We start from the raw sequence: 14,284 nt of genomic DNA, 5'->3' as shown, positions 1-14,284 counted from the left end.
CCAGCCTGGTGCAGGGCTACAATTTTGTTTCTGGTGTCCTTTGACAGCTCTTTGGTCTTCACCATAGTGGAGTTTGGAGTCAGACTGTTTGAGGGTGTGCACAGGTGTCTTTTTATACTGATAACAAGTTTAAACAGGTGCCATTACTACAGGTAATGAGTGGAGGAAAGAGGAGACTCTTAAAGAAGAAGTTACAGGTCTGTGAGAGCCAGGAATCTTGATTGTTTGTTTCTGACCAAATACTTATTTTCCACCATAATATGCAAAAAAAATGTTAAAAAAACAGACAATGTGATTTTCTGGATTTTTTTTCTCAGTTTGTCTCCCATAGTTGAGGTCTACCTATGATGTAAATTACAGACGCCTCTCATCTTTTTAAGTGGTGGAACTTGCACTATTGCTGGCTGACTAAATACTTTTTTGCCCCACTGTATATATATATATATATATCTATATATACATATATAGATATATATATATATATATATATATATATATATCAATATATGTATATATATATGTTTTGATTTTTAGTGATAGTGCCACATGTGTATAGAGGCTGTTGCTGGTATTGCAGTTGTGTCCCATTTATCTCATCAGTGGACATATAATTTTTTTGTATTTGTGATTTTTATTACGCAAGGGTGTAAGGTGGCCCCTTTTTTGACTATAATTGGTTTGGTTCCTGAGATCTCACATTCTTAACGTCTCCTGCCTATCCCTTAAAGGGAACCTGTCACCTGAATTTGGCGGGACAGGTTTGCGGTCATATGGACGGGGTTTTCGGGTGTTTGACTCACCCTTTCCTTACCCGCTGGTTGCATGATGACCGCAATATCGGGTTGAAGTTCATGCTCATCCTCCGAAGTACACGCCTGCGCAAGGCAAGGTTCCCTTTAATCCCTTCTCAAAGCAATAGTTTTTCATTATTGATTTCCAAGGTAACGACCATTGAGTCAGCCACCAATTGGTGAACAGAGAGCAAGACGTCATTGTGACCACAGACATCTAATTTCTTTGTACGAGATGTATCACAATTGAACCTTTTGCTTCACCCCTTTTATTGTGCTGTACAACAGGTTTTCTTGGCTCATAAAAGCCCAGTCCTATATCATTATCTTGATTTCTAGTGGTCAACTTGCCTTGAATGCTGAGCTTCCGTTGTTTGATCATTGTGGTTTGGTCCTGAGGAAGAGGTGTGAAAACCTTGAAACGTGTTGACAGTAAACCGCATTCATGCTTCACCTTTGTGTGTCGTATCTTTGAACCTTGGGCAGCGCGGTCTCTGAACCATCCTATTCCTCATTCATTAAACTAGGTTTACGACACAATCTTCCACAATGCAATCATTGACCCTTGTCCTCAGACTTTTTGTTGACCATTGGTTTCTATATCAGGCATCGATAATCTGGGATAATCTTGTAATACAATCTATAGGCTTCCTGTTGATGACCGCAACAGCACCAATTCTTCTTATCCAAACTTTCATAACTTAAGGTTGATTAGTTTGAAGACCACAAATTCATAATTCTTAGTAAAGGAGACCCTTATATATTAACAAGATGGGAGTATCTTCTACACTGGATGACCCTGCATATCATTAAGTTAAATGAACAACCCTTTGAGTTCAATAATAAAATTGTAATGAAACATTTTTCCTGGGAAGGAACTGCAGGAAGATTGAACACTTTCTATCAGGCTTTCTTTCTTGAATTGAAAGTCCAAAACATGTTATTCGAAGGCCAGCATGTTAAAGTTGCCCCAGGATCTGTAACTTTTATGAGCATTAAGCCCCTTGAGGTTTTCTAACCAAAATGAGCGCTCGCTCTGGTGACTTATTAGTGGTCAGACTAAATTACTTGTAGAAAAGATTCCTAAGGGGTTGATGAAAACAACTCTGTTTTCAAAGGCTGCAGCAGTTCTTGCCACTGATTGTTGTGGATCTAGCTATTGATACCCCCTCCCAGTGGTCGGTCATTATCATCTGAAAAAGTTTTGGCCGCCATTTAATTTTTCAGCAGAAAATGAAAAATTATGAAGGTTACTTGGAAAGTCTGTTTACTACTCTTTCTTATTGGTTTCCTATTCTGGCTAATTGAAGGAACATTCCGAGCTAGAGATCCCCTCTATGATAGTATAGACAGAGGTTGCCTTCAGGAAACTACACATTTAAGGATAAATCAAAGGCCAGTATGGAATAGTAAAAAGTAGAGATGAGCGGTTCGATATTAATATAATCAAATTAGCTGTGGTGCTTGCAAACATCACTTCTCATGGACAAGGTGTGAGGCAGTAAAGTCAAGGGGTCGGGAGTCAAATACCAAGAGAGTTCATCATAAAAATAGGGGCAAGACAAAGGAATAAACAGGTCACAGTCCAAGGTCAGAATTCTGGTTAGATAGTGGATCGAGACAAAGGGGCTAGGCCAACAGACAGTTAAAAGGAATGGTCCAAGGTAGGTCAACAAAAGTTCAGAATAACAAAGCAGTAGAGGACAAGGCACACACACACCACCTAGCTAAATTTATAACTGGCAATGTTCTGACCATTGTCAGACAGTTAAATAGCCAGGCAATCGCCTTGAAAGGGTTGCACCTGTAGGCAACCCAGCAGGCCCCAGCTTCTTTGAGATGCTGAGCAATCCAATAACAAGACTGACAGCCCATCATGCCCCTGCATCCTATAGGGTGACAGAGCTGTCACCCGGCACACTGAGGCAGAGAAGGCTCAGAAGACTATGTGGGCACCAGGGGGTGGCTTTCCCTAAATAGCTTGCTGCTATCACATCACATGGTACAGCGCACTCAATCAGAAAGGATAATCATAGCCAGTATAAAAGCTGAGACAGGTAACTCAACAGCTAATTTTTGGTGAATCGGGATAGTGATAGGACATCACAGCTCCCAGTGATAGTGAGAAAAAGGCATAAAACACTGAAGAATCTGCACAGATGGTGCGTGCCAGTACAGCAGTGAATAAGTTTAGTGATTAACGAACTGACTATTGGATTCCACCATTTGCCCACAGTCATATATTTTGAGTTTGCTTTAACTAAGTTTGCATTAAAGAGCCTGAAACAGGTTGGATACACTGCTAGGAGACCTTATAGTGTAACACGTCTTTTCAGTTCAATTAGAGGCTTTGAACTACTTGCAATTTGTGGCAACTGGATTTGATGCTGTGAAGCTACTCACTACTCAATGTGATGCTAGTCCCTAATAATGGACATGCCGTGAGGCAGCATAGTCAAGAGGTCCGGGGAAATAGACACAAGAAAAAAAATCCTAGTCAGGTCACAATCCAAGGTCAAAGTATCTGGAACCTAACTGTGGAGACTCGAGGTTGAAGCGGGTGCTCTGGTCCGCTAGCCGAAACAGCATGGACCAGGGATCATTGCACCGAATGCCTGCTCTCTTTTTAATGTGGGTGTAACGCTACTCAGACAACAGAGGGAGAGTGTAAAACAGTGTGAAAATACTTGAACCACTAAACAGACAGATAACACATAGAACAGTCCCAGCAAAATACTAAGGATCGTGAACATTGCAGAGTCTCACCCTTCCACTGACTTGTCGGGATAAGAGCAGCTGCTACTTCAGAGCTTCCAGGGCCGACTACCCCACCTGTGGCACGCACAAAGAGGAGGTAATGACAAGCATATGAAGATGACATTCCATTCAGGTACAAGGCCAGTTGAGCGGTGGATCACAATCTGGCTTCAGCTTCCAGAGCCGACTACCCCAGAATTGGCACACATTGAGGGAAGGGAATGACAAGCTTAGAAAGATGACAGTCCATTCAGGTACAAGGCCAGTTGATCAGAGGGTCACAACCTGGCTTCTCCCAACATCTCCATGGAGCCAGGCGACCAGTGGGTCTCATTCCTGGCTTTCACAAACATATCCATAGGTCAGTGATGGTCAGTGGAGCAGATCTGCATTCTTTCAGCCAAGGTCATGGTCCTCTAACCTTGCATCCTGTTGAATGGCAAATCTGTATTCCTCGTGATGAAGCCATGATGTCTTGGCTGCTGTCCTGTAGAAAGTCTCTGGTTCTTTTGATGTATGGATCTCTTGGATGTCTGGAGGTCTCTCTATAATCTGTATATCTGGATGTATCTCTCCTTTTTATGCAGTGGGTACGGAAAGTATTTAGACCTCTTTAAATTTTTCTCTCTTTGTGTCATTGCAGCCATTTGGTAAATTCCAAAAAGTTCATTTTTTCTCATTAATGTACACTCTGCACCCCATCTTGACTGAAAAAAAACAGAAATGTAGAAATTTTGGCAAAATTATTAAAAAAGAAAAACTGAAATATTATATGGTCTAAATGGCGAATCCTAGAAAATATTTGCAACGCTTTAAGGTCACGAGGTTGAACCCAATTAATTATGACCTGCACCTTCCTAGGATCTATCTCAAATTATTCTTCAGCTGATACAATAAACCCTAGAACCCTAGAAACCAGGGATTCAAGCTTGAGGAGGCTAATTTGCATATTCCAGGTGCCTTCTGGGAAAGCGAAGAGTCTCCCTAAGCTAGAAGATCGTTGGGTACAGCCGGGACCAGCTGCTTGGAAAGAATCACCAAACCAGGGATTCAAGCTTGAGGAGGCTAATTTGCATATTCCAGGTGCCTTCTGGGAAAGCGAAGAGTCTCCCTAAGCTAGAAGATCGTTGGGTACAGCCGGGACCAGCTGCTTGGAAAGAATCACCAAACCAGGGATTCAAGCTTGAGGAGGCTAATTTGCATATTCCAGGTGCCTTCTGGGAAAGCGAAGAGTCTCCCTAAGCTAGAAGATCGTTGGGTACAGCCGGGACCAGCTGCTTGGAAAGAATCACCAAACCAGGGATTCAAGCTTGAGGAGGCTAATTTGCATATTCTAGGTGCCTTCTGGGAAAGCGAAGAGTCTCCCTAAGCTAGAAGATCGTTGGGTACAGCCGGGACCAGCTGCTTGGAAAGAATCACCAAACCAGGGATTCAAGCTTGAGGAGGCTAATTTGCATATTCCAGGTGCCTTCTGGGAAAGCGAAGAGTCTCCCTAAGCTAGAAGATCGTTGGGTACAGCCGGGACCAGCTGCTTGGAAAGAATCACCAAACCTTGCCTGTAGGACATTATTGCAAGAGAGCTTGGCTGAGTAGATTACACAAGAAGGAAAACACACAGCAAGTCAGCAGGATCTAGGAGCAACATGGCAGATGTGACAACCTACATGGTGAGCTGCAGCATGTGCTACATGTTCACAGATCGACCAGAAGAAGAATTAAATTTCACCTGTCAGAAGTGTAGACTAGTGGCCCTTTTAGAAGAAAAGGTGCGGGGTCTGGAAGAAAGAATAGCAACTTTGAAACTCATCAAAGAGAATGAAGACTTTCTAGACAGAACAGAAGCATCTCTACTGGTCAGAGAACCTCCAAAAGCAGATGAGTGGAAGCATGTGACCAAAAGAAGCAAGAAGACCATGGAGAAATCACCAACCACACAACTGAAGAACCGATATCAAATCTTTGTAGAGGATGAAGATGGCACACCTAAGGATGAAGCAATACCAGCAAGCAAAAAAGAAAAGGGCACACAGCAACAAGTGACAGCAAAAAGTACAGCCAAGAAGCAACGAAGAGTGGTGGTGGTGGGAGACTCACTACTGAGAGGCACAGAAGCAGCCATCTGCAGACCGGACATAACTGCAAGAGAAGTATGCTGCCTTCCAGGTGCGATGATCAAGGATGTGACCGATAGGATACCAAAGCTCTTCAACTCCAAGGACGTCCACCCATTTCTTCTGATACATGTTGGCACCAATGACACGGCAAGGAAGGACCTACCGACAATCTGCAAAGACTTTGAAGAGTTGGGGAAGAAAGTAAAGGAACTGGATGCACAGGTAGTTTTTTCTTCTATCCTTCCAGTAGACGGGCATGGCACCAGGAGATGGAACAGGATCCTTGATGCAAACAACTGGCTAAGACGATGGTGCAGACAACAAGGATTCGGATTCCTGGACCACGGTGTGAATTACTTGTACGATGGACTCCTCGCCAGAGACGGACTACACCTCAACAAACCTGGGAAACACACATTCGCCAGAAGACTCGCTACACTCATCAGGAGGGCGTTAAACTAGAAGAAGAGGGGACGGGAAGAAAAACATTAGACTTGAACAAAGAAGATCCAGGAAAACATACTCAGAAGGGAGGTAAGAACATTTCTAAAACAATCCACAGCGAGGAGATTGGAACAAAACAAAATCCTCTAAACTGCATGCTTGCAAACGCCAGAAGCCTGACAAACAAGATGGAAGAACTAGAAGCAGAAATATCTACAGGTAACTTTGACATAGTGGGAATAACCGAGACATGGTTAAATGAAAGCTATGACTGGGCAGTTAACTTACAGGGTTACAGTCTGTTTAGAAAGGATCGTAAAAATCGGAGAGGAGGAGGGGTTTGTCTCTATGTAAAGTCTTGTCTAAAGTCCACTTTAAGGGAGGATATTAGCGAAGGAAATGAGGATGTCGAGTCCATATGGGTCGAAATTCATGGAGGGAAAAATGGTAACAAAATTCTCATTGGGGTCTGTTACAAACCCCCAAATATAACAGAAACCATGGAAAGTCTACTTCTAAAGCAGATAGATGAAGCTGCAACCCATAATGAGGTCCTGGTTATGGGGGACTTTAACTACCCGGATATTAACTGGGAAACAGAAACCTGTGAAACCCATAAAGGCAACAGGTTTCTGCTAATAACCAAGAAAAATTATCTTTCACAATTGGTGCAGAATCCAACCAGAGGAGCAGCACTTTTAGACCTAATACTATCTAATAGACCTGACAGAATAACAAATCTGCAGGTGGTCGGGCATCTAGGAAATAGCGACCACAATATTGTACAGTTTCACCTGTCTTTCACAAGGGGGACTTGTCAGGGAGTCACAAAAACACTGAACTTTAGGAAGGCAAAGTTTGACCAGCTTAGAGATGCCCTTAATCTGGTAGACTGGGACAATATCCTCAGAAATAAGAATACAGATAATAAATGGGAAATGTTTAAGAACATCCTAAATAGGCAGTGTAAGCGGTTTATACCTTGTGGGAATAAAAGGACTAGAAATAGGAAAACCCCAATGTGGCTAAACAAAGAAGTAAGACAGGCAATTAACAGTAAAAAGAAAGCATTTGCACTACTAAAGCAGGATGGCACCATTGAAGCTCTAAAAAACTATAGGGAGAAAAATACTTTATCTAAAAAACTAATTAAAGCTGCCAAAAAGGAAACCGAGAAGCACATTGCTAAGGAGAGTAAAACTAATCCCAAACTGTTCTTCAACTATATCAATAGTAAAAGAATAAAAACTGAAAATGTAGGCCCCTTAAAAAATAGTGAGGAAAGAATGGTTGTAGATGACGAGGAAAAAGCTAACATATTAAACACCTTCTTCTCCACGGTATTCACGGTGGAAAATGAAATGCTAGGTGAAATCCCAAGAAACAATGAAAACCCTATATTAAGGGTCACCAATCTAACCCAAGAAGAGGTGCGAAACCGGCTAAATAAGATTAAAATAGATAAATCTCCGGGTCCGGATGGCATACACCCACGAGTACTAAGAGAACTAAGTAATGTAATAGATAAACCATTATTTCTTATTTTTAGGGACTCTATAGCGACAGGGTCTGTTCCGCAGGATTGGCGCATAGCAAATGTGGTGCCAATATTCAAAAAGGGCTCTAAAAGTGAACCTGGAAATTATAGGCCAGTAAGTCTAACCTCTATTGTTGGTAAAATATTTGAAGGGTTTCTGAGGGATGTTATTCTGGATTATCTCAATGAGAATAACTGTTTAACTCCATATCAGCATGGGTTTATGAGAAATCGCTCCTGTCAAACCAATCTAATCAGTTTTTATGAAGAGGTAAGCTATAGGCTGGACCACGGTGAGTCATTGGACGTGGTATATCTCGATTTTTCCAAAGCGTTTGATACCGTGCCGCACAAGAGGTTGGTACACAAAATGAGAATGCTTGGTCTGGGGGAAAATGTGTGTAAATGGGTTAGTAACTGGCTTAGTGATAGAAAGTAGAGGGTGGTTATAAATGGTATAGTCTCTAACTGGGTCGCTGTGACCAGTGGGGTACCGCAGGGGTCAGTATTGGGACCTGTTCTCTTCAACATATTCATTAATGATCTGGTAGAAGGTTTACACAGTAAAATATCGATATTTGCAGATGATACAAAACTATGTAAAGCAGTTAATACAAGAGAAGATAGTATTCTGCTACAGATGGATCTGGATAAGTTGGAAACTTGGGCTGAAAGGTGGCAGATGAGGTTTAACAATGATAAATGTAAGGTTATACACATGGGAAGAAGGAATCAATGTCACCATTACACACTGAATGGGAAACCACTGGGTAAATCTGACAGGGAGAAGGACTTGGGGATCCTAGTTAATGATAAACTTACCTGGAGCAGCCAGTGCCAGGCAGCAGCTGCCAAGGCAAACAGGATCATGGGGTGCATTAAAAGAGGTCTGGATACACATGATGAGAGCATTATACTGCCTCTGTACAAATCCCTAGTTAGACCGCACATGGAGTACTGTGTCCAGTTTTGGGCACCGGTGCTCAGGAAGGATATAATGGAACTAGAGAGAGTACAAAGGAGGGCAACAAAATTAATAAAGGGGATGGGAGAACTACAATAGCCAGATAGATTAGCGAAATTAGGATTATTTAGTCTAGAAAAAAGATGACTGAGGGGCGATCTAATAACCATGTATAAGTATATAAGGGGACAATACAAATATCTCGCTGAGGATCTGTTTATACCAAGGAAGGTGACGGGCACAAGGGGGCATTCTTTGCGTCTGGAGGAGAGAAGGTTTTTCCACCAACATAGAAGAGGATTCTTTACTGTTAGGGCAGTGAGAATCTGGAATTGCTTGCCTGAGGAGGTGGTGATGGCGAACTCAGTCGAGGGGTTCAAGAGAGGCCTGGATGTCTTCCTGGAGCAGAACAATATTGTATCATACAATTAGGTTCTGTAGAAGGACGTAGATCTGGGGATTTATTATGATGGAATATAGGCTGAACTGGATGGACAAATGTCTTTTTTCGGCCTTACTAACTATGTTACTATGTTACTATGTTAGAATTGATATTTGTTGAAAAGAAAAAGTACATTTCTCCAATTTGGCAACCAATTAATTTTCCGTAAGATTTTAGAAGACAAAACGGACAGATTCATATTGCAAATCCAGATCAGGCAAAAAACTAGAATATCACCAAGTTATACCACAATAAACCTTCCATCGCAATCAGTAAATATATAATTCATAAAGTTTTGAAATACTGCTTGTGCATTATTTAACCAATAAGGTATGACAAGATTTTCAAATAGACCTTCACACGTAAAAAAAAATATTTTCCACTCATCACCATTCCGGATGCGTATTAAATTATAAGCCCCTCCAAGATTAAGTTTAGAATACAATATGGCTCCAGTAAGCTGATTATATATAGTAGTAATTCAAAGAAATCGAGACAAGGAAGGAGACCCCTTCTTTTTATCACAAAAAAAAACCCCATCGGCTACAGGCAAGGAAGGAGGACAGTTATGACCCCTTCGTAAACATTTGTTTACATATTCTTTCATGGAGGTACAATCAAGTCCTGACTAGTGTTGAGCGATACCGTCTGAAACTTGAAAGTATCGGTATCGGATAGTATCGGCCGATACCCGAAAAGTATCGGATATCGCCGATACCGATATCCGATACCAATACAAGTCAATGGGACACCAAGTATCGGAAGGTATCCTGATGGTTCCCAGGGTCTGAAGGAGAGGAAACTCTCCTTCAGGCCCTGGGATCCATATTAATGTGTAAAATAAAGAATTAAAATAAAAAATATTGATATATTCACCTCTCCGGCGGCCCCTGGACATCACCGCGGGTAACCGGCAGGCTTCTTTGTTTAAAATGAGCGCGTTTAGGACCTGAGGAATGACGTCGCAGCTTCTGATTGGTCGTGTGCCGCCCATGTGACCGCCACGCGACCAATCAGAAGCCGCGACGTCATTCCTCAGGTCCTAAATTCCTAGAATGAGGAGTTTAGTGCCTGAGAATGACGTCGCGGTTTCTGATTGGTCGCGTGGCGGTCACATGGGCGGCACGCGACCAATCAGAAGCCGCGACGTCATTCCTCAGGTCCTAAACGCGCTCATTTTAAACAAAGAAGCCTGCCGGTTACCCGCGGTGATGTCCAGGGGCCGCCGGAGAGGTGAATATATCAATATTTTTTATTTTAATTCTTTATTTTACACCTCACTATGGATCCGATACCGATACCCGATACCACAAAAGTATCAGATCTCGGTATCGGAATTCCGATACCGCAAGTATCAGCCGATACCCGATACTTGCGGTATCGGAATGCTCAACACTAGTCCTGACATATTGTAGAGGCGAGCTTTAGGCAATTTGGTATTAGGGATAAGATTAATAGCACGGTCATAAGGACGATGGGGAGGTAGTATCTCTGTCTCTTTTTCCGAAAACATTTTGGAAGTCTTTCTGGTGCCCTGGTTGACCCTCCAAACTAACGGAGAAAATTTGTACACAACTAAGACATTTCTTATGCCAATCTGCACTCCAATTAACAATATCCTTCTGACACCAACCAATATCAGGATTGTGAATATTTTCATATAATACCCTGAGGATACGGAATATAACAGGGACAACACCACTCGGGGTCTAAACGCAATATTAAAAATATCACAGAAAGTGCAAAGCTAATGCACTCACTAGACTTAGGTTGAAACCCCTTCAAGACCTTGCCCTTTTCCGTTTTTGTGTTCTCGTTTTTCGCTCCCCTCCTTCTCAGAGCCATAACTTTTTTGTTTTTCAATCAGTATGGCCATGTGAGGGCTTGTTTTTTGCGGGAAAAGTTGCACTTTTGAAAGACATCATTGGTTTTAGCATGTCTTGTACTAGAAGACGGGGAAAAATTCCAAGTGCGGTGAAATTGCAAAAAAAGTGCAATCCCACACTGGTTTTTTGTTTGGCTTTTTTGCTAAGTTCACTAAATGCTTAAACTAACCCAACATTTTGATTCTCCAGGTCATTACGAGTTCATAGACACCAAACACATCTAGGTTACATTTTATCTAAGTGGTAAAAAAAAATTCCAAACTTTGCTGAAAAAAAAAAAATTACGCAATTATCCGATACCCGTAGCATCTCCATTTGTCGTAATCTGGGGTCAGGTGAGGGCTTATTTTTTTGTGTGCCGAGCTGTCCTTTCTAATTATACCATTTTGGTACAGATATGATCTTTTGATCACCCGTTATTGCATTTTAATGCAATGTCACGGAGACCAAAAAAACGTAATTCTGGCATTTCAAATTTTTTTTTCGCTACGCTGTTTAGCGATCAGGTTAATGCTTTTTTTATAGATCGGGCGATTCTGAACACAGCAATACCAAATATGTGTAGGTTTGATTTTTTTATTGTTTTATTTTGAATGGGGTGAAAGGGAGTGATTTAAACTTTTATATTTTTTTGTTTTTTTCATATTTTTTAAACTTTTTTTTTAAAACTTTTGCCATGCCTCAATAGCCTCCATGGGAGGCTCGAAGCTGGAATAGCCAAATCGGTTCTGCTCATTTCCAGCCCGATGGCCGGAAGCGCCGGTTAAATGCTGCTGTCAGCGTTTGACAGCGGCATTTAATTAGCTAATAGCGGCGGGTGAATCGCGATTCCACCCGACGCTATTGCGGGCACATGTCAGCTGTTCAAAACGATCCTATGGAGTGGCAGAATTGTCATTCCAATGGAAGAGGTCACATTACTTTAGGTTTTGTCTGTAAGATACTAAAGTGATTTCATTCAAACTTAGAAAAAGTCCAACAATGCAGAGATGATGCTATAAGAATTAAAGAGGTTGTCCACTACTTTAGCATTGATGACCTATCATTATGTTACTACACATCCGGCTCCTATTGATTTAAATAGGAAGCAGATGTGTAGTACCCTGCTGTGGCCACAATCAGAAGATGGCCAGCTCTGCAAGTGAATATTTCCAACCGCCGCTGCCGCCCACGCCGATAACAGCCAATAGATGGGGATGTTGGGTGTCGGAACCCGACTGATCAGACATTGATGACTTCTCCAAAGTAGAGGTCATCAATGCTAGAGTGGGGGACAACCTCTTTAATGCTTATGCCATCATGGTTTAAAATAGGGCATCAAATAATACCGGAGGCAACAAACTGGTCCATATGTTTCTTAAGGTTATGTCATGGCCTACAGCCATGATTTCTCTGGTTGAGGAAGAGCTTAACAGCAGGGCCATAACAAAGCAACTGAATTGTTTGTAGATGTTACTCATGTTGTCCACCATGATTTACAAGGTACTTGCCATTGACGTGGGTGATTAGGACACTGTGAAATGTGGCCAGTGCCACTATTTCTGGATGTTACATGACTCCAGTTACAGATATCTGTGTTGGTTCTACTTTCAATGGTAAAATAAAAGTAAGATCTTTTGAGGACATCCTTGGCTTTGAAGCTGAGCTCATACTCTTTATTTTGCCATTACCTAAATATACCCAGGGTGATAAAACATGGGAATGTATGGACTGTGGCTTGGATATACGACTCGCCTTTTTTATCACAGTGACATTCAAGCCACTTGTGTGTTATCATATTTAGTATAGAACTTATGTGTTCTATACACGGATACCGAAGTATCCATCTCGGCAAAGATTGGCTTGATCTTGCAATGGCATGACAACTGCCAAAATTTTTTATTGGCCTCTTTCATCAACCACCGTGATGACAAACCAAACCTCACCTCTGTGTTCTGTTTTGCGGGACAGTATGACCAACTGCAGATGACTAATTTAAATATCTGCCCATTCCCTGAGGCACCACCCACGAGGATCCCAGCCAAACCTGAATACCATAGATATAGTGGATTTCCTTCTTCTCACCAATTACTACAACAGCTTTAAGGTCCAGGTAACTCATCAACATGTTTCTATGACACAAGACAATTTCCCAGAAGGATGCACAGACACACAGTTCAAAGACTGAGTCAACTTTTACATTCACATTTGCGTCTTTGGGGGCAGCGTCGTCGGCGCAACGCAAAACGCATGTCAAACGCATACACAACGCAGCGTTTTTTGACGCATGCGTTGTCCTATAGAATTGAAGATCAAACACGGTAAAGAAAAACCATCACTTGCATTATACTCAAAAGGCGCATGCGTCGACCAACGCGGGTCAACGCAGGCACCTGCGCCCTATACCGAAAAGAAAAATGCTCCAAAGGAGCAAAACTCAATTTGGGTCCATGTAATAATAATGCTGTGTAGTGATAATATACCACACTGTAATAATACAAAGTCTATATCAACGCCCTATGCGTTTTACATAGCCACTAATGTGTTTTTTTTTACGCATTTACGACGCAAGTGTGTTGCATGCGTTTTTAATCGGAAATGTGACGCAAGAAAAATGCTACCTGTAGCGTCGTCTGCGCCCTGTCTGGTGCATCAAAATGACGCATGCGTACTAAAACGCATGACAACGCATACCGGCGCATGTCCATGCGCCCCCCATATAAAAGATAGGGGCGCATGACGCATGCGTCGGTATCCGTCAACGACGCTGCGCCCAAAGACACAAATGTGAACATAGCCTGGATTCAGGTGTGATTTTCATATTACCCACACCTGTTACTTGCCACAGGTGAGTTTGAACGAGCATCACATGCTTGAAACATAGCTGTTTACCTAGATGTCAACAATTTTGTCTGTCCCATTTTATGGTTTTGTGTGAAAGGATGTCCAATTTGTGTTGTTTCAATAAAACAAAGGAAATAAACATAAGCATTAGTAGCAGTAGTACTTGCAATTCTTTGCAAATCACTTTTTTTTCTTAAAATTCTATGAAGCTAGGGAATCAAAAATAGGCAAATTTCTAAAACATGACTTAAAAAGTAGAGAGACAGCTCTATGTCGTAAAGTATGTAATTTGCTGTAAGCTTTTTACTTCTGGAAATTTTAGTACTGCACTTGTTCCAATAGATTCATTTTTTATTTGTAATTATTTCAATTATTATTCCTATAGAATATCTAGCTTTCTTTATATGAAGGTTGTTTTTTTTTTTTTTATAAACACATGAAATAATTTTTTTAGGCTTCTCTTTGCTATCACTTGTGTAAGCTTTACATTTGTATAAAATTTTACTATATGTTAAACAAATGGAAA

The 14,284-nt window shown here is 41.5% G+C and overlaps 1 protein-coding gene across 1 annotated transcript in view; it reads left to right on the top strand.

The window, feature by feature from the left end:
• The window catches only part of COL22A1 (collagen type XXII alpha 1 chain), a 573,554-nt gene that overhangs the window by 48,072 nt on the left and 511,198 nt on the right, over positions 1–14,284 (top strand). The window lies entirely within an intron of this gene.

The sequence above is a fragment of the Ranitomeya imitator genome, chromosome 6, assembly GCF_032444005.1.
Source record: "Ranitomeya imitator isolate aRanImi1 chromosome 6, aRanImi1.pri, whole genome shotgun sequence".
In the NCBI taxonomy this organism is placed as follows: Eukaryota; Metazoa; Chordata; class Amphibia; order Anura; family Dendrobatidae; genus Ranitomeya; species Ranitomeya imitator.
Note: the sequence above shows the minus strand (reverse complement) of the source record. Positions and strands in the feature narration are given on the sequence as shown.